The following is a 23,460-nucleotide window of genomic DNA, read 5'->3' on the forward strand; positions in this document are numbered from 1 at the left end:
GCCTTAAAGGTAAAATAAAGAGTGGACCGGCAAGTTTGGTAAAACACTCTGTTTTAAAAATCGGACCGGATCGGCCGGTTCAACCGGTTCAATCGGGAACCGTTGCTTAGTCTGATTTAATCTAAACCGATTGAACCGCTATTAGTGAACCGGTCAGAACCGTTGAACCGTTCGAACCGGACCGGCTGAAAATTGGAAAAAACGGAAAAAAACCGGGATTTTTGTTTTAAAAAAAATTAAACCAAACAACGTCGTTTGTTAAACGAGCCAAGTCGAACTCTAGTATTGTTGAGCTCGACTCGAACTTGAAAACTTTAAAAGTAAGCTCAACTCAACTCAAACTCACAAGCTAAAAATTATCAAGTTCAACTCAAACTCGAAATATAATATTGAAACTTGAACTTAAAAAGGCTTGAACTAAAAAAAAATTAGAAGCTCGATTGAAGCCTAAAATTCGAGCTTGATTGAAGTGAAAGAATAATTCACTCAATGCTCACCAAAAGGCTCCATGATTTTGAATGTCAAATTACCTCTATTATTTATAGAAGTTAGTTGTGATGCGCTTCTATGTTTCTTAGCAATGTGAGATTGTTTTGTTCTCATATTTTTACTCTTTAGGCTTTTGGGATGTTCTTCTATGTTTCTTAGCCACGTGGGATTGTTTTAAAAAAAAATTAAACTAAACAATATCATTTTGTTATGATTTTTTAACCCCAAATTTATTTTTTAATTATAGTTATATAATTATATTTATTATTTAATATGTTTTACCTTAAATATTATGTTATAGTTAATTTGAATCATTTTGTTTCACTTGATTTTATGGTTTTTAACTTATATATGTTATGACTTGCTTTGAATATGACTTGTGATATAAAAAATTATTTTTTATTAAATATTTTTGGTATTTTTATTTAATTTTTTAAATAATTATGACGTCGTCCGATTCTTCCGACCGGTTAGACCGGTTCGACCGGTTGAACCAGTGAACCGGTAGCATGACCGGTTCACTAACCGGTCCGGTTCTGAAAACCATGATAAAACAACTACGAGTGAAAACAAACACGCCCACCGTGAAACTCGAACCCACGATCACAAAATTAAGAGCCTTACGCTCTACCAACTGAGCTAGACGGGCTAATGACCTTACCGGAACAAGATTCAATATCAGTACCTGGTTAACTAAAGATTGCCCACCCATGATTTACAATATTAAATTATTAATGATTAATTTAAATTATTTTCTAAAAATACGATGAATAAATATTGTAAGAATTTATTTTTATTTTTTCCTTCTAAATTTGAGTGTTCTATATTATTATTAAATATATATTTTGACGAGATAAATGATTATTTAAAATAGGTTTGTATGAGCACGACTTAACTTACCTCAGTGATTAAAAGAATCGTTGTTGTTTCTAAAGGTCACGGATTTGAACACTAGCAACTGTAGAGGATGATTGAGCGTTAATTATGAAATGGTTGAGATTATTTAGAACATATACTATTTTGAAATCTCTTTAACTTAATAAAAAATACCTAAAATATTGTACAAACCAAGCGGTCTCTATGGTAAAAAAATTATTGTTATTCCTTGAGGATTGGGTCAAGCACTATAAATGTTAAGGATGTGAGCATTCAATGTCGAAAGATTAATAATAAGTACCTAAAATTAGCTGAACTTGATATGTATTAACTTGATCTTTCATTTTTTTAATTCGATTGTCGATTGATTTTGTGAAGAAGGAAGTGAATTTGGGTTCAAAATATAAGATGAAAAATATTTTTCTTTATAAAATAATAATATAATTACCATCTATATATTTAAAAGAACTACGCTTATTATCTGTTCCTAATTCTCGATTTCGTTGTTTAATGATGATATTGTTTTATGTTTGTTTTGGGAAATTGCAGATCTTGCGTTGCGTTCGCCGGAGCCGATTACTGTGTTATCGCCGCCGATACTCGAATGCCGACCGGTTACAACATACTGACCCGCGAATACCCCAAAATCTGTAAACTGTATGTTCTTTTATTCAGTCTCTTTTGTTCTTAGGTTAACAAGAATAGATTGAAAATAATAGAAATTTGGAGCAGGATTCCCCCCCCCCTTTTCGCGGCTATTAACAGGATTATCACATTTTAGTATTGTAAAACTGGCTACCTAATCTTATGTATAATGAATTTGGCAATTGGTACTTTATGGGGGAAACTAAAGAATTTTGTGAAATTTTACTCATGAAGATTTTTGGTAATATTTGAAGTAGTTTGCTACTATAATGGTTGAAAGGATCCCGACACCTGATTCCATTTCCGGTTAAGATAACAAAATATAAAGGGTAAACTACATCAGATACCACCATACGTTAGGCCATGTTTCATTTACACCGCTGAACTTTCAAATTTGCAATTATAGGAATGAACTTTGATTTTCATTTCAATTATACCACTAAACCGTTAAATCGTTATCGTCAAGATGTTGACTGTAACCCCCTCAAACCGATGCGGGTAACCGATCCATTCTAGAGTGTCACATTAGGGCCACCGGAGCGACCTACTGTAAAAATAGCGAAAAATTTAAAACTTTTATTAAAGCATGTAACTTATAAAATGATTTATCAGTACGCAGAAATAAAATAGATTTTCAGACTCGAATATAAAACAAAATACAAGTACATGCCCCCTAATCACATATACCATACTCCGATAGGAACGTCATAAGAACTCCTTTGCTGATGTCGATAGATGCACTGATATGATTCTTTTAACCTGCAATGGTGAGTAATAGAGTGAGCTTCGGAAAGCTCAGTAATACAGAACTACCAGATGATGCTGAAGAACATGCAGATACAAATAAATATATATTTCCTTATCGGTTCAGACATTTACAAATCTTTATGTTTAGCAGATATCTTACTGATATTTCAAGTAGTAACAGACATTGAGTTTTCAGTTCAGAGAAATATTTCGAATGACTGAGTTCAAGAGATCAGAATAGGTTATCTAGTGTGTTCCCGCAAAACCATACAAATCTTTTCTTTTTAAAACAATAACAGTTTAAAACATATTTTAAAACATATTCTTATTCAAAAACCATAATAATCCCTCCAACCGAACACTCCATAATGTGTAGGTTCCCCAGAACCATACACCCACCTACACACCAAGTAAGAACTTACCCTGAGCACAAAGCAGAGGAGCCTGCAGTAACAGTAACTTCCTCCAATAACAACCTCCCATAAAACATTTATCAAAAACCATAGTATTCCCTCCAACCGAACACTCCATAATGTGTAGGTTCTCATAACCTTACACCCACTTGCACACCGAGCAAATTCCATGATTCCATAAATCATGAATAATTCATATTTTCCAGTGAAAACAGGAAACTAGATAACACATTTTAGGTAACCATAATTCATAATCCAGTAAATTCCATGATTTCATAAATCATGTACAATTCATATTTTTCTATGAAAATCGTAGTAGGAGATCACATACCATGTTGCCATGGTTCATAAACCAGTAAATCAATACTTTCGTTAAAACTTATTTTAAACATATAAAACTGTCATGTAGTACATATGGAACACACTAGAGGATCAAAGTATTTATCAGATATTATTCAAAGATACTTGATAATCTTATTGGGTAGAGAAACATGGATCTTCAGTATACCGGTACAATGCCAGAATTTAGAATCACTATTGGAAGAGTTCATTAACAAACGGAATCATCAGTTATTCAGAATGTGATCTGAGCTGATAAGAAAGAAATGAAGGTTCAGGACATTTACAATCTGTGTTGATCTATCAGATTATCGAAATAACTTAAGCTAAACAACTCCTAGAACTAATGCATGTTGACCGGTTTATTCTTTTTCCTTAAGGTATTCACTCTTTAATAACAACAATTAATGTTCATAAATCATCTTTTGAGTCATCGCTGAATGGGTCTTCCAAGGGTCTTTATTTTATTTCCACGCTTCAACGATATCATGAAATACTGACGTACTTGATTTTTGGTTCGTAGTAATTGTACACTATGTAAACTCATCAGAGTTTCTAAACTTATCCAAATCACTTAAATAAATCCTCAGTCATTGAGGTTACTTAGTTCATTTAACATTCAAGTCCATTCCAATTACTTCGGAGTTATCCACAATAATTCGGTCGTTTTTGAATTTCGGATACATATTATACTTCTGTTCTGTTCAATTTGGTCTTCATGGTTGATTTGTTTAACGAGTATCCACTTTTTAGTATCAAATATGATTTAGCGTTGAGCTGCATACTTCCAAAATTATCATCGATCTAAACTTGAGGAGACGAACACACATTCAAGTGACATCTATGTCATTCAGGTACTGACATAGTATTATCGTTGATCGACCCGCATAAGATGTTTTCCATAGGGATGGCAAAAAAACTCGAACCCGACGGGGAAAATCGAAAACCAAATTAAACGGGTCGGGTTTGGGGATGATAAATGGGGATAGTGAAAAATTGAATGTTTTAAACGGGGACGAGTTTGGTAATCCCCGCCCCGATTACCCGAATACCCAGCCCGATAAATATTAAAAATAATTATATATATATATATATATATAATATAAATATAATATTAATAAATTTAATTTAAATTAAATATATATATATATATATATATAATATTTATATATTTAATTTAAATATATATATCCGACCCGATACCCGTTTAAATAACCGTTTATGCTAAACGGGGATACCCGTTTCCCCGATTACCTGATGGGGATCCCTGTTTAAATCCCCGCAGTTTTTAAGCGGGGACGAGTACGAGTTTTTTAAACGGGGACGAGAACAGGGGGACCAATCTTCGGCCCGAAACCTCCTCGTTGCCATCCCTAGTTTTCCATAACTTTTTAATGGCAATGCCACATCCATATTTATTTGAATTCCTTAATTAATCCAAAAAATTTACTTATTTTTTGCCATAAGGGTATTTTGGTCATTTTGGTGCTTAATGTTATACTTATCATTTCATAGATTGAGAATATTCAATCCTTCCTGAGCTTGATGATAATTGTGGGTCAATTGCATTCCAGGGTACTTTGATCATTTTACAAATCCAATATATTTCAATCATTATCTTCTATTTGATCTTATTATTTAATATAAACGTATCATCTTTTCCAGACCTTTCGAATAATTTTGACAAAAGAGCACATTCGATAATTTATTCTTAACTCAGATATTTTCAGGTCAATTGCCTTCTCAGAAGTTACAAACAGGTTATCATGAATTTTTCTATACAAAGACAGGATCTTAACAATTAAATATGTAATTTATCGAGTTAAGTACAAATTCTCAAAGTATTTTCTAATTTCGGGTTAACTCGGACTATTTTTACCTTTCAAGGGCATTTTCATAATTTCTTAATCAGATAATTTCGGTATTAACTCTTAACGAAAATAATTATAACTTAGAGATTCTATGGTTAATTGCTTTCCCGAACATTCTCTGATCTTGAAATGATTCCTTAACAGACTTTTAATATCTTGTACAAACCCTCTTGGGGTTAAAAATCGATTATCCAAATTTTCTAAGCAGAACTATCATTTTCCATACCCATTAGTAGTTTCATCAGCTCAATATGTCTTTTCAGAGTTAGTAACCAACTTTTAGAACAATTCTTATCATTTTACAACATAAAGGTATTTTCGTAATTTTACCAAATCGGAGTATTCTCATAATTTTTCGTCTAAGTAACTTCAACATTTAACCTTTGTTGATATAAAATATAAGTTACATAACCAGGGCTGACTCCTTTATCACTAATCACAAAACTTGTAATTTTAATTTTAACAATCCCTCACTTTTTTATATTAGTCATTCGAGTTGTATTCAGTTACCGAATTTCTACCGCATTCATATCGAGTGTATGAATTAATTAAAAACCTAAATGTGACCAAACATGTTCATTCATGCAATTACCAATACAAACATGTTCCATAAAGCTTGAAAAGGTAGTAATGTATTACCTCAATTTTCGTGCCATATTGATCGACCATAAAAATTCTATTCGAATGCCCTCGATCTTGAAATCATCTCCCAATAATTCCTCAGATACATATTAACAGAAATTAGATAAAAAAAACGAAGCTTAATTCTGAAAAATAGATCGAATCGGGTGATAAATCAGTGAAAAATAGCTTACCGGGTTCAAATTGGGCAAAACAGACCCCAAAAACGGATTCAAGACATCGAAAAATGTCATGATAGGTCTACCCGGAAAAAGTCAACGGCAGTTCAATGGCCGGTCAACGCCGGTCAAAGTTCTGGTCAACGCCGGTCAACGATTAACGGGTCGAGTCACCATTTTTACACAAATATCACCCTAATAGAAATTAATTACATATTAGGCATCATTTTAAAAATATTTACAAAACTAGCACCCGAGTTCTTTTTACCTGCGGCCATAACTTCCCCACGCGCAGGGGGCGACAGGTGGGGCGCGTGGGACGCCGTGGAGTGCCCAAAAATTCATGGAAAATTTTCTAAAAATTATTTTAAGGCATTTTGAGACACTTACCAAGTTCGATTCACAATTTTTAACGGTGGAGAACTCGATTTTGAAACGTTGGAAACTTTAACTTTCTCACCCCTCCACGCGCCGGCGACGACGGAGACACGGAGGACACCGATGGACTCGGAACGATACAAGGAACACGATGGTGTGGTGGTGTTGAAAATGGATGACCGAATCGACGTGAATCGATGAAAAACCAACGAAAATTGAGTTAAAACCGACGATACTTCCGATTGAAATTAACGACAAACGATGACAATACACGATGAAAAGTTTAACGGTTTTTGTTCATCTTTCGACAACGAACACGATGGTGGTTTCGGTTCATCGAACGGAGGCCGGACGGTGAGTAGATCGAAGTTCAAAGGGGGTTGAGGGGAAGAGGAAAATGGGAAAAATCTGCAGAAACTGATCGGGGAAATGATATATATTTTCAACATATATGAAAAATAGTTAAATTCAGGACTAGATCACTGAATTTCCTGCACTTTATAAAACGGTATGCCAATTTTGAAATTTTACAATTTAATCATCAATTTCTTCCAAAATACCAATTAAATTCTCCACTTTCTAATTTCTAAAATTTAGCCCCTAAATTAGGGTGTTACAATTCTCCCTTCCTTAAAAGAATTTCGTCCTCGAAATTCTTTCATGTCACATAATTGCAAAAATGAAAATTCCATCAGTTCTTTCATATCTTCAAATAACTTTTACAGAAGTACGAGTCCTCTACAATCCTTTAGTAGTTGATTTTACATTCTTATCAGAACTCTTCCACAGTCCAATAAAATAATTAAAACAAATTTATCCTTGCTGAAACAATTCAGCCTTGGTTACGAGAATAGACTTCATAGAGCGGTAACATATCCCAATTTTATTTTTGAAGTCAGGTCAGAATTTCTCAGATGAGTAACTCTCACATGGCTCGTAAGGTACTGTACAAAGATTAGACAAACGTTACTGGTATTTCTTTATACAATGGTAGAGTCCTAACGGATAAAAACATAGGTTTACTCATTACAGATAGGGACTCAACCTTGGAGTTTCGGCTCAGAGAAGTACGATTGTAGTCTAGGGGCATGTACTGATCATACATCTTTTGACATTCGATCGGCCGGTCTATCATGAAAATTTTGACTCAATCTATAGCTCTGATACCACTAAATGTAACCCCCTCAGACCGATACGGGTAACCGATCTGATCTGGAGTGTCACATTAGGGCCACCAGAGCGACCTACTGTAAAAATAGTAGAAAATTTAAAACTTTTATTAAAACATATAACTTATAAAATGATTTATCAGTACGTAGAAATAAAACAGATTTTCAGACTCGTATATAAAACAAAATACAAGTGCATCCCCCTAATCACATATACCATATTCTGATAGCAACGCCGGAAGAACTCCTTTGCTGATGTCGATAGATGCACTGATACAATTCTTTTAACTTGCAATGATGAGTACTAGAGTTAGCTTCGGAAAGCTCAGTAATACAGAACTACCAGATGATGCTGAAGAATATGCAGATACAGATAAATATATATTTCCTTATCGGTTCAGACAATTACAAATCTTTATGTTGAGCAAAGATCATATTGATATTTCAGGTAGTAACAGGCAATGAGTTTTCAGTTCAGAGAAATATTTCGAATAACTGAGTTCAGGAGATCAGAATAGGTTATCTAGTGTGTTTCCGCAAAACCATACAAATCTTTTCTTTTTAAAACAATAGCAATTTAAAACATATTCTTATTCAAAAACCATATTAATCCCTCCAACTGAACACTCCATAATGTGTAGGTTCCCCAGAACCATACTGTAATACCCCCAACCTGTATCCGACCCGAATATGTGTATGAGGTGTCACATTGACTTTTCAAACTTTGACTCTTGAGAAAATACAAAGAAAATTTAGCACTTTCATTAAAATAAAAGCGGTTTATTTACATAAAGCGACCATAATAACAAAATCGATCAGAGCATATTCAACTCAATCAATTAGTACATGCCAACTATATTCAAAATAACCAAACACATTTAAATTATCTATTTTTTGATCTGAAATTTTTTAAGGGAGATGCTGACATGTCTTGCTCTTCTTCGCTTCTCTTCTCGATTCTATACCTACGTGTGAAACAATCACACGCTAAGTCTATGACTTAGTGAGACATAAACAAACTGACTATAACATATCATAACTAATTCCTATTATGCACATTTCATGTAATCATGATAAACCATAAAATGCATCCAAACATAAATATATATATATATATATATATATATATATATATATATATATATATATATCATATACATGCATATTGTTTCACAAAGAAATACCCATATCATCATATAATTCTGGTAACATATTTCCTAACATAAAATATATAAAGCGTATGTAGTAAATTTCTCATTATCTCTTTTATTCTTTATCTTTTAGTCATATGTTCTTGTACCTATTCTTCTTAACCAAGCTATATACACATCATCATTATATCACCTATATCATTTCACCATAAAGATTACAAACAAAGCACATAATATCATACAAGGTTCTTTTATATCATCTTCTTTATTAGCCCATGTACACATGTGAGTACTATAGATATGTGAGTCTATAGAGGTTGTGCACTAATGCTGTCACCACAACTCGTATAAATGCACCGAAGTGCCACGTAGAATTGCACTTAAGTACTGCGTAGAAATACACCGAAGTGCCATAAAAGACGTCCCTAAGGACCACATAGAAAATTCCTTAAGAATCATATACATATACAAAGGATCAAGTATGTGTCTCAAAAGACATCACACATGTTTCAAGGAATACATATATGTCCTGAAGGACCGCGTAGACCCTCGACTCTTGGCATGCCATCTATACCCCTAGCTCTCATGACACATATCATGGGCATTATCTTTTATATCATTTTTCATATTCATGTAAACATATCACATATTCATATAAACTCATAGCTTCATTCACATATACATTTAATCACGTAGTTAATATAAATTCTCATATCATTTCGTATTCATGTATCACATGGCATATAACACTTCTCTTGTGTTCCTATAAACATGTCATACCCTATGACTTATATCTTTTCATATAATTTATGCTTTAATCTCTTATATTCACCTGATTCAATATCATTTAACTTGTTTCACTTTCTAATATCACATATACTTTCTCTTTCATATATCTAATGTCCGGTATCATATCTTGTAATCGTGTAAACATGTCTCTTTAATGTAATTTACATAGTAATGCCCTATATTTATATCATACAATGATTTAACCTAAGTCATCCTTTATAAAGTTTATAATACATGTTCAAATAGTCTCATTCTATCCTATAAATAATTTCTACTTATTTTATCTCATTTCCCCTTTCACTTACATAATTCATCTATATATACTAATTTAATCTATTTAATTAGTTCAATTTCCCATTACTTCATACATATACTCTTTCATAAAGCTTTGTAGCTCTTCACTTTATAATTCATAAACCATAGTTTCCTTTAACTATATAAATCTTACCTATATAACTTATGTATCCTTATTTATGCATATACCCTTGAATTTATACTATCCTCATAGAGTCTTCTAACCTTTCTCGTGTAATCACTTATACCATATAATATGACTTATACTCGATTATCTTATGCTCACTCGTTCATTTCATTCCTTATGTCTCTATCATATAATTTATTTCATGTTCTTCCATTATTACATTTTAGTGTTTTACACAAATCCTATAACATATACAAAGCATATCAATATCTTTAGTTATGCATACATACAATTAATGTAAAATATATAATCACATATAACACATATAATAATAACAATCACATAATCTCATTCATGACTTCATGCATATTATTCTAGGAAATAGACTCATCGCAAGTCCTATTTCCATTAAACAATACATGTCACTATTATGCACTCACCTTGGCCTCACTAAGTTTCGATCCCCTTTTATGATTTCATCTCTTTCGATCAAATCTTAACTTGATACTCGTTCCGGAACTTGCTCAAGTTCGATATCTACATAATCATACATTAATACATATCAGTATCCCATTGATATACTCTAATCTATCATTTCTTAGACCAAAAGAAATATCTATTTCAATTTCCCCTTGAAGGGCATCGATGCATTCTATAGTGCATCGATACATTCTTTAACATGTGCATCGATGCACTACCCATACATCGATACACAAATCACCTTCGATGTTTTCATTTTAAGGGGGTGCATCGATGCACTAATTGTATTCGATGTTTCCATTTTTAATGGGTGCATCGATGCACTTCCTGTGCATCGATTCACTCTGAACAATTTCTGGAAATTTACTCTTGATGCATCGGTGCACATAACCCATAATTCATTTTTAAGCCCAAAAATCTACTCAAATCAACTCAAATGCTTCATCTTTCATCCCCTTTCATGTTTTCAACTCATATACACATGCTCAAATCAATTTATATCCATATAAACCATATTTAACTTCAAAATTCTACTCCTCATATGTAACTCAAGAATTAAACCAACTTTGCAATATGTTTTGATTCCAATTCTATGGCTTTTAACTTCTTAATTAGATCCTTAACAAGTCAAATTTAACTTCCAACTCTAGTTATGAACTCTATTTCAAGATTTCACCCAAGAACCTCAAATCTTTAATCCCTCCTAACTCCATCATACTTTGATTTTAAGATAACTTAAACTTTCCTTAAGCTTAGTTATCATTTAATAATCAAAACCCAACCTTAAAATCAACAATTAATCCATAAACAAAGAAACTCACCTTTGAGCTTGGAGATACGGGAGGAGGAAGAAGAAGAAAGAAAACTCTGGATAATTCTCTCCTTTCCCACGTGGTTTCTTATCTTATAAAAAGAATATAAAAATCTTACTTGTCAATTGACCATTTTACCCTTTAATTAATTCAATAATTACTAAATAACCTTCATCATATTTTCAATAAATCGTTGAACAATTTAATTATCCTACTTTAATCACAAATTTCTGAAACTTTACAATTTGGTCACTAACTTGATATTGAGGATGTTACAAATCTCCCCCCCTTTAAAAAAAATTCATCCTCGAATTTTCACTGAACATATTAATAAGAACATATCTTCTAATGTTCTCATATTACCTCATTTACTTAATCTTTCCTTCCTTTATTTCTTCAACTACCTTTTTCCTTTATATATTCATTTACTACCACTTATCATTTAAACAACAACCAGTAACTTCAATCCATTTCTGTCTTTTCTCTCCTTCTATTATGCATTTTCCTTTGACCATTTCTAAAATTTCATATAGTGTCACTAATCACGTAGACAATAACATCAATTTTCATTACTTAACCTTATAAATCCATCTCTAATTACCTTATAACAATAACCAAACTCGTTCCCATCATCATTTGACCAAGAACACAACCTTAAATCTTCTTTAAATATGATTAAATATATACTTTAAAGAATCTTTTCACATCACCTTGCACACTTTTCTCACTTCTATATCAAAATTATCATCTACACTTCCATATAACCTTTATCGTATCTGATCCTTTAACTTAATCCCTTTCATTTCTTTATTCCATTATTTATTCCTTATACACAAATCATATATTTCCTTTCATGTTCACATACTCTTTTCTTATCACCTATACTCATCTCTATGTATCAATCTTCATTGCATCCTCATAACTTTGATAACCCATTTACTTATATAGAACTTTATTATTTATCATTTCTTATACTTGTATTTTCCTTTCTTAAGGTTCCATGCAAATACTTATCTCTTTTTCTACATCATAGCTATCTGATCAGAATACACAACTATATTCTTAATTAATTAATTCAACTTTATCATTTCTTCCAATTTTATAACTCTATCACCTTTACTCTGATAGCTAGTCAATAACATCTGTCCAATCTAGGGCACAAGCCCTAGTCAACCAATCATATACATCCTTTCCAATCAAAATTATCTCAAAATTAGTTTACTTAACTTATCAAATTCACCTTTATTCTCATACATCCTGTAATTGCCGTTGTTCAAACTCAACATTCTAACTTCCTTTGTCTTATAATCTGATCATCGATATACTCATTCTTAAACTCTTCTTATCAATCCTCAGCTTTACTAAAATATACAAATCCTTACTTCCTTTTCCTTTACTATACCACATTACTATGATCCCGATATACAACTGTATCCAGATCCATTTCATATTTGGTTATCATAGCCTGAAAATATCTTATAATCTTATAATTCCAGTACATTTTTATCACATACTCTGGTTAGCCAACGCCAACTCTTTCCATCTTAACTGCAAACCCTTATCATAAACACACTCTTGTTTATGCTCAATATTATCACTTCGTTTCAAACTCATAAGCTCTGGCTTTATACATCTTATACGCTTATCACTGATGCACTTATTCTTGAGCTCTTCTATAAGTACTCACCACTTCATTTGATTTTTTTAACGTTCTTATGGTGACACTTGTTCACCATATTCTATCTTATCCACATACTAACAAAACTAATCCATATCGCTTTTCCGATTCAAAACAATGAAGATCTTCTTTCACTATTCTAATATGATTTCAACTTTCTGAAATCAACCTTTAATCTTATAAGACACTTTCTGAGGTTTCCGCTCTTCATCCTACCTGGCCAGGGCAGGTGAATTGCTATCACCATCAGATTTGTCAGCTATCGATTTACTTTACTTTGACAATTTCTATAATCAATTACTACTTTATCATACAAATCTTATTCTATTAGCAAGACAACATACTCCTTACACTATCAGATCAGAAATTTTCACTTTTAGTTGACATATACACATTCTTAAACCTCATTTAACTTCGATATAAGCCTAGAATCGGCTAAACCTTAGCTCTGATACCATTAAATGTAACACCTCCAACCCGTACCCACCCGAATACGAGTCTGAGGTGTCACATTGACTTTCAAACTTTGACTCTTGAGAAAATTCAAAGAAAATTTAAAACTTTCATTAAAATAAAAACAATTTATTTACATAAAGCGACCAAAATAACCAAAATTGATCAAAGCATATTCAACTCAATCAATTAGTACATGCCAACTATAATCAAAATAACCAAACACATTTAAAATATCTATTTTCTGATCTGAAATTTTGTAAGGGATATGCTGACCTGTCTTGCTCTTCTTCGCTTCTCTTCTCGATTATATACCTACGTGTGAAACAATCACACGCTAAGTCTATGACTTAGTGAGGCATAAACAAACTGACTGTAGCATATCATAACTAATTCCTATTATTCACATTTCATGTAATCATGATAAACCATAAAATGCATCCAAACATAAATATATATATATATATATACATACATATTGTTTCACAAAGAAATATCCATATCATCATATAATTCTGGTAACATATTTCCTAACACAAAACATATAAAACGTATGTAGTAAATTTCTCATTATCTCTTTAATAGTCTTATTTTCTTCTTTATCTTTTAGTCATATGTTCTTGTACCTATTCTTCTTAACCAAGCTATATACACCACCATTATATCACCTATATCATTTCACCATAAAGATTACAAACAAATCACATAATATCATACAAGGTTCTTTTATATCATCTTCTTTATTAGCCCATGTACACATGTGAGTACTATAGATATGTGAGTCTATAGAGGTTGTGCACTAATGCTGTCACCACAGCTCGTATAAATGCACCGAAGTGCCACGTAGAATTGCACCTAAGTGTCGCGTAGAAATGCACCAAAGTGCTATATAAGATGTCCCTAAGGACCACGTAGAAAATTCCTTAAGAATCATATACATATACAAAGGATCAAGTATGTGTCTCAAAAGACATCACACATATTCTAAGGAATACATATCTGTCCCGAAGGACCGCGTAGACCCTCGACTCTTGGCATGCCAATTATACCCTTAGCTCTCATGACACATATCATGAGCATTATCTTTTATATCCTTTTTCATATTCATGTAAACATATCACATATTCATATAAACTCGTAGCTTCATTCACATATTCATTTAATCACGTAGTTCATGTAAATTCTCATATCATTTCGTATTCATGTATTACATGGCATATACACTTCTCCAATGTTCCTATAAACATGTCATATCCTATGACTTATATTTTTTCATATAATTTATGCTTTAATCTCTTATATTCACCTGATTCAATATCATTTAACTTGTTTCACTTTCTCATATCACATATACTTTCTCTTTCATATATCTAATGTCCGGTATCATATCTTGTAATCGTGTAAACATGTCTCTTTAATGTAATTTACATAGTAATGCCCTATATTTATATCATATAATGATTTAACCTAAGTCATCCTTTATAAAGTTTATAATACATGTTCAAATAGTCTCATTCTATCCTATAAAAATTTCAACTTATTTTATCTCATTTCCCCTTTCACTTACATAATTCATCTATATATACTAATTTAATCTATTTAATTAGTTTGATTTCCCATTACTTCATACATATACTCTTTCATAAAGCTTTGTAGCTCTTCACTTTATAATTCATAAACCATAGTTTCCTTTAACTATATAAATCTTCCCTATATAACTTATGTATCCTTATTTATGCATATACCCTTGAATTTATACTATCCTCATAGAGTCTTCTAACCTTTCTCGTGTAATCACCTATACCATATAATATGACTTATACTCGATTATCTTATGCTCACTCGTTCATTTCATTCCTTATGTCTCTATCATATAATTTATTTCATGTTCTTCCATTATTACATTTTAGTGTTTTACACAAATCCTATAGCATATACAAAGCATATCAATATCTTTAGTTATGCATACATACAATTAATGTAAAATATATAATCACATATAACACATATAATAATAACAACCACATAATCTCATTAATGACTTCATGCATATTATTCTAGGAAATAGACTCATCGCAAGTCCTATTTCCATTAAACAATACATGTCACTATTATGCACTCACATTGGCCTCACTAAGTTTCGATCCCATTTTATGATTTTCTCTCTTTCGATCAAATCTTAACTTGGTACTCGTTCCGGAACTTGTTCATGTTCAATATCTACATAATCATACATTAATACATATCAGTATCCCATTGATATACTGTAATCTATCATTTCTTAGACCAAAAGAAATGTATATTTCAATTTCCCCTTGAAGTGCATCGATGCATTCTATAGTGCATCGATGCATTCTTTAACATGTGCATCGACGCATTCTTTAACATGTGCATCGATACACTACCCATGAATCGATACATAAATCACCTTCGATGTTTTCATTTTAAGGGTGTGCATCGATGCACTAACTGCATTTGATGTTTCCATTTTAATAGGGATACACTCTGAACAATTTCTGGAAATTTACCCTTGATGCATCGGTGCACATTGAATGTGCAGCGATGCACATAGCCCAGAATTCATTTTTAAGCCCGAAAATCTACTCAAATCAACTCAAATGCTTCATCTTTCATCCCCTTTCATGTTTTCAACTCATATACACATGCTCAAACCAATTTATATCCATATAAACCATCTTTAACTTCAAAATTCTACTCATATGTAACTCAAGAATTAAACCAACTTTGCAATATGTTTTGATTAAAATTCTATGGCTTCTAACTTCTTAATTAGACCCTTGACAAGTCAAATTTAACTTCCAACTCTAGTTATGAACTCTATTTCAAGATTTCACCCAAGAACCTCAAATCTTTAATCCCTCCTAACTCCATTATACTTTGATTTTAAGATAACTTAAGGTTTCCTTAAACTTAGTTATCATCTAATAATCAAAACTCAACCTTAAAATCAACAATTAATCCATAAACAAAGAAACTCACCTTTGAGCTTGGAGATACGGGAGGAGGAAGAAGAAAAAAGAAAACTCTGGATAATTCTCTCCTTTCCCACGTGGTTCCTTATCTTATAAAAGGAATATAAAAATATTACTTGTCAATTGACCATTTTACCCTTTAATTCATTCAATAATTACTAAATAACCTTCATCATATTTCTAATAAATCATTGAACTATTCAATTATGCTATTTTAATCACCAATTTCTGAAACTTTATAATTTGGTCACTAACCCGGTATTGAGGATGTTACACATAGACCCACCTATACACCAAGTAAGGACTTACCCTGAGCACAAAGCAGAAGAGCCTGCAGTAACAGTAACTTCCTCCAACAATACCCTCCCATAAAACATTTATAAAAAACCATAGTATTCCCTCCAACTGAACACTCCATAATGTGTAGGTTCCCAGAACCATACACCCACCTGCACACCGAGTAAATTCCATGATTCCATAAATCAGGAACAATTCATATTTTCCAGTGAAAATAGGAAACCAGATAAAACATTTCAGGTAACCATAATTCATAATCCAGTAAATTCCATGATTTCATAAATCATGTACAATTCATATTTTTCGATGAAAACCGTAGTCGGAGATCACATACCATGTTTCCATGGTTCATAAACCAGTAAATCAATACTTTCGTTAAAACTCATTTCAAACATATAAAACTGTCATGTAATACATATGGAACACATTAGAGGATCAAAGTATTTATCAGATATTATTCAGAGATACTTGATAATCTTATTGGGTAGAGAAACATGAATCTTTAGTATACCGGTACAATGCTAGAATTTAGAATCACTATTGGAAGAGTTCATTAACTAACGAAATCGTTAAAACTCATTTCAAACATATAAAACTGTCATGTAGTACATATGGAACACATTAGAGGATCAAAGTATTTATAAGATATTATTCAGAGATACTTGATAATCTTATTGGGTAGAGAAACACGAATCTTTAGTATACCGGTACAATGCTAGAATTTAGAATCACTATTAGAAGAGTTCATTAACTAACGAAATCATCAGTTATTCAGAATGTGATCTGAGCTGATAAGAAAGAAATGAAGGTTTAGGACATTTACAGTCTGTGTTGATCTATCAGATTATCGAAATAACTTAAGCTAAACAACTCCTAAAACTAATGCATGTTGACTGATTCATTCTTTGTCATTCAGGTGTTCACTCTTTAATAACAATAATTAATGATCATAAATCATCTTTTGAGTCATTGCTGAATGGGTCTTCCAAGGGTCTTTATTTCATTTCCACGTTTTAACAATATCATGAAATACCGACGTACTTGATTTTTGGTTCGTAGTAATTGTAAACTATGTAAACTCATCAGAGTTTCCAAACTTATCCAAATCACTTAATTAAATCATCAGTCATTGAGGTTACTTAGTTCATTTAACATTCAAGTCCATTCCAATTACTTCAGAGTTCTCCACAGTAATTCGGTCGTTTCTGAATTTCGGATACATGTTATACTTCTGTTCTGTTCAATTTGGTCTTCATGGTTGATTTGTTTAACGAGTATCCACTTCTTAGTATCGAATGTGATTTAGCGTTGAGTTGAGTGCTTCCAAAATTATCATCGATCCAAACTCGAGGAGACGAACACACATTCAAGTGATATCTATGTCATTCAGGTACTGATATAGTATTATCGTTGATCGACCCGCATAAGATGTTTTCCATAACTTTTTAAGGGCAATGTCACATCCATATTTATTTGAATTCCTTAATTAATCCAAAAAATTTACTTATTCTTGGTCATAAGGGTATTTTGGTCATTTTGGTGCTTAATGTTATACCTGTCATTTCATAGATTGAAAATATCCAATCCTTCCTGAGCTTGATGATAATTATGGGTCAATTGCACTCTAGGGTACTTTGATCATTTTACAGATCCAATATATTTCAATCATTTCCTTCCATTTGATCTTATTATTTAATACAAACGTATCATCTTTTCCAGACCCTTCGAACAATTTTGACAAAAGAGCACATTCGATAATTTATTCTTAACTCAGAGATTTTCAGGTCAATTGCCTTCTCAGAAGTTACAAACAGGTTATCAGGAATTTTTCTGTACAAAGACAAGATCATAACAATTAAATCTGTAATTTATCGAGTTAAGTATAAATCCTCAAAGTATTTTCTAATTCCGGGTTAACTTGGACTATTTTTACCTCTCAAGGGCATTTTCATAATTTCTTAACCAGATAATTTCGGTATAAACTCATAACGAAAATAATTATAACTTAGAGATCCTATGGTTAATTGCTTTCCCGAACATTCTCTGATATTGAAATGATTCCTTAACAGACTTCTAATATCTTACACAAACCCTCTTGGGGTTAAAAATCGATTATCCAAATTTTCTAAGCAGAACTATCATTTTCCATACCTATCAGTAGTTTCATCAGCTCAATATGACTTTTCAGAGTTAGTAACCAACTTTCAGGGCAATTCTTATCATTTGACAGCATAAGGGTATTTTCATAATTTTACCAAACCGGAGTATTCTCATAATTTTTCGTCTAAGTACCTTCAACATTTAACCTTTGTTGATATAAAATATAAGTTACATAACCAGGGTTGACTCCTTTATCACTAATCACAGAACTTGTAATTTTAATTTTAACAATCCCTCACTTTCTTATATTAGTCATTCGAGCTGTATTCAGTTACCGAATTTCTACCGCATTCATATCGACTGTATGAATTAATTAAAAACCCAAATGTGACCAAACATGTTCATTCATGCAATTACCAATACAAACATGTTCCATAAAGCATAAAAATGTAGTAATGTATTATCTCGATTTTCGTGCCATACTGATCTACCATAAAAATTCCATTTGAATGCCCTCGATCTTGAAATCATCTCCCAATAATTCCTCAGATACATATTAACATAAATATATAAAAAACGAAGCTTAATTTCGAAAAACAGATCGAATCGAGTGATAAATCAGTGAAAAACAGCTTATCGGGTTCAAATTGGGCAAAACGGACCCCAAAAACAGATTCAGGACGTCGAAAAATGTCAGGATAGGTCTACCCGGAAAAAGTTAACGGTCGTTCATTGGTCGGTTAACGCTGATCAAAGTTCTGGTCAACGGTGGTTAACGGTCAACAGGTCGGATCAACGGGTCGAGTCAGACCGGGTTGGGTTGGACCGTCAAAACCGGTTTTACACAAATATCACCCTAACAGAAATTAATTACATATTAGGCACCATTTTAAAAATATTTACAAAACTAGCACCCGAGTTCTTTTTACCTGTGGCCAGAACTTCCCCACGCGCAAGGGCGGGGCGTGGGGCGCGTGTGACGCCGTAGAGTGTCAAAAAATTCTCGAAAAATTTCCTAAAAATTATTTTAAGGCATTTTGAGACACTAAGCTCGGTTCACAATTTTGAACGGTGGAGAGCTCGATTCCGAAACGTTGTAAGCTTTGACTTTCTCACCCCTCCACGCGCCGGCGACGACGGAGACACGGAGGACATCGGTGGACTATGAACGATGCAAGGAACACGATGGTGTGGGTGGTGTCGAAAACGGATGGCCGGATCGACGTGAATCGACGAAAAACCAACGAAAAGTGAGTTAAAACCGACGATACTTCTGACTGAAATTAACGACAAACGATGGCGATACACGATGAAAGGTTTGAGGATTTTTATCCATCTTTCGACAACGAACAGGATGGTGGTTTCGGTTCGTCGAACGGAGGTCTGACGATGAGTAGATCGGAGTTCAAAAGGGGTTGAGGGGAAGAGGAAAATGGGAAAAATCTGCAGAAACTGATCGGGGAAATGATATATATTTTCAACATATATGAAAAATGGTTAAATTAATGACTAGGTCACCGAATTGCTTGTACTTTATAAAACGGTCTGCCAACTTTGAAATTTTATAATTTAATCCTCAATTTCTTCTAAAATTCCAATTAAATTCCCCACTTTCTAATTTATAAAATTTAGCCCCTATATTGGGGTGTTACACTGATGGTTGCCGACGTAGATACCTCACCAAAACGACGTTATTTTGATCCGGCTGTTAACGATTTAATGGCCTAGTGGTATAATTGAAACGAAAATCAGAGTTCAGTGCTATAATTGGCAAAATTGAAAGTTCAATGGTAGAAACGATAAAATGCCTAAAATTCGACGGTATCTTGTGTAGTTTATCCAAATATAAATTGGTAAGTCTTCCTACAAACATTCCTCCTATGTTTGGTAGCGTTTTGAGTCATTTTGGTGCATCTCAATGTTTAAAACTAGTGTTAACGGGGATGGAAAGGTGTGGGGATGATGGTCTTTAATGATTGATTTTACTTATTTATGTTTTTGTCTTCACTCTTTCTTTCTTATCTTGAGCTTCTCATTAGTGTCTCTTTGACGTTTGCAGTGCAGATAAATGTGTTATGGCATCCTCAGGATTTCAAACCGATGTCAAAGCTTGACAAAAGCAACTGGCGGCTAGACACTTGGTAAGGTTTCACCTTTGAAAGATATGAGGACATACTTGTTTTGAGCTGGAATGTTGGCTTCATTTGAATTTTCGGATTAACTGTACTGCAATAATTTCAAACGATGTAGTGTAAACATTTAAGAATTGAAATATGATTATAGTACTTATAAACCTATGCTGCAGCTAATATTATATACATGTATGTGTCTTTATATATATATATATATATATATATATATATATATATATATATATATATAATATTTTAATAGTGCTTCTCAAAATACAGATTTATCAGCATCAGCACAAGAAGCAAATGAGCTGCCCTGCAATGGCTCAACTGCTGTCCAACACCCTTTATTACAAGCGTTTCTTTCCTAATTATTCTTTTAATGTTTTAGGCGGCCTAGATAATGAAGGTATTCTGCTTTGAGCTTTAGTTTCTAGTTTTTGCCCATCTTTATATCATGAATATGAACTAATATTTCTTATCTTACACCATTAGGAAAGGGTTGTGTGTTCACATATGATGCTGTCGGTTCCTATGAGAAGGTTGGATACAGTTCCCAAGGGTATGGTTCGATGCTCATCACGCCTTTCTTGGATAACCAACTGAAATCTCCCAGGCCTATACTATTGCCTGTCCAGGTATGGCTTCGGGTTCAAGTATTTTATGTCTTGTATCATCAAGACTGCTTTTTTTTTTCCATCTCAAACCCATGGTCTTGCAGGATGCTGTTACTCCACTTGTGGAAGCTGAAGCTGTCGATTTGGTAAAAACTGTTTTTGCATCAGCTTCCGAGACAGATATATAAACCGTAAGTTCTAATTCATTTAGTTTCTATAATTTGGTGACATGTGAAGGCTGCACCAGTGGCATTGCTCCGGGTTTTCATTTTTCTTCTAGTATCCGTGTCCAACACATTTTTGGCCATGGGTATGAGGCATGACCCTCCAAATACATGGAAAAAGTTAGAAATATTGAACACCCCATGTTGCATATGTACTCATAACCGACACTCACACTTGAGTTCAAAGAACATAGTTGGAGCAGCGGTGTTAGTTTACTGCTATGTCTCAATGTCAAACCGAGTCTGCTATTAGTTTATTGTTCCCTTCTATTTCCTTCTCGAGTTCAAATAACATGGAAAATATTTACAGTTCATTTTCCCTTCTCGAGTCCGATTACCATAGATTTTAAGTGCCTCGAAATATAGGTCAGTTCTCTTCTTAGTTGTTACGATCTTGGCTTTATCGGGACATCGTCAGGATCTGGGGCATGAAACTTCAATCTCATATACCCTACGACCCAGTAATAACAGATTTATCCTCCCTAGCATCGGTTGTGCTCGGAGCCTTGCACTAGGCCAGGGTGAAATCTTGCTAATGTTTCAATCCCATCTCTAACTCTTTTTTATTCTTTTATTTGTCTCTGATTCTTAAAAGGGAGTCAAACTCGAAATCATTGTCGTAAATGCAGCTGGTATCCGCCGGGAATACATGGAACTTCGGAAAGATTGATCGAATTTCCATCCTGAACTGGGTTCACCTCTTATAGATGTGTGAGTTCTCGGATTAATGGAATGACTGTTATTTTGTGCTCGATGTTTATCTCGAATTACTGTTATCATATTCGGATACTCAAATCATGAAGTGCAGTTTGATTTATCTTCAGAGATTTCGGGTGTTAGGCAAACACAGGCTTTGGATAATGTTCTATGGATGAACTAATCTTTTGGTTGTTTGAAAACTGCAAATTTATTTCCACTTTTGATCATGTTTTGGCGAAGTAGACAGTGAAATGTTGTCCAAAATCCAATTTGAAATTTTTATAAATATAAAGTTGATTAATATATGATCTGGACCCTCGGATCCTTCTCAATCCCGGCCCTCCATTTCCTTCCCTCAAGTCCTCCTTTTCCTCTCTTCCCCTCCGCCGACTCCTTCAACCATTCCTCCTCTGAAAACGACGAGCATTGGCCTATGTTTTCAAACAACCACTGGACTTAGTAATCAGCCCCTGACGAACGAGCATTAGCCTCGAGCTTCACATTTCCTCCCAGTTCAATGGACGACTCGAGTTTGAACTCGACTCGAAGTTTTAAAGTGTCGAAGTAAGTTATTTGATATTCGACTCGAAAAGTTTGCGAGCTACTTGAAAAAATAATATATTAAAATTTTAGATTTTTTAAATTAAATTATTAATAATATTAATATTTATATATTATTTTTAAAAAAAAAGTACAATATAAGGTTTTCATGTACATAAGGTTTGGGTTCGAGTTCAAGTCAAGTTTCAAATTTTTTTAATGTCAAGTTCGAGGCGAGTTTGAAAATTTTAAGCTCGTGAGTTTCTTAGTCGAGTCGAGCTTAATTTTAAAGTTTTTGAGTCGAGCTCAGTAATACTCGAGTTCGATTCAGCTCGTTTACAGCAATG

At 33.1% G+C, this 23,460-nt stretch overlaps 1 pseudogene; it reads left to right on the forward strand.

The window, feature by feature from the left end:
* The first annotated feature begins 1,619 nt into the window (after positions 1 to 1,619).
* Positions 1,620 to 22,658, forward strand: LOC120129772 (annotated as a pseudogene).
* The last annotated feature ends 802 nt before the right edge of the window (positions 22,659 to 23,460 follow it).

The sequence above is a fragment of the Hibiscus syriacus genome, unplaced genomic scaffold (genome assembly GCF_006381635.1).
Source record: "Hibiscus syriacus cultivar Baekdansim isolate YM2019G1 unplaced genomic scaffold, ASM638163v2 tig00110503_pilon, whole genome shotgun sequence".
Lineage (NCBI taxonomy): Eukaryota > Viridiplantae > Streptophyta > Magnoliopsida > Malvales > Malvaceae > Hibiscus > Hibiscus syriacus.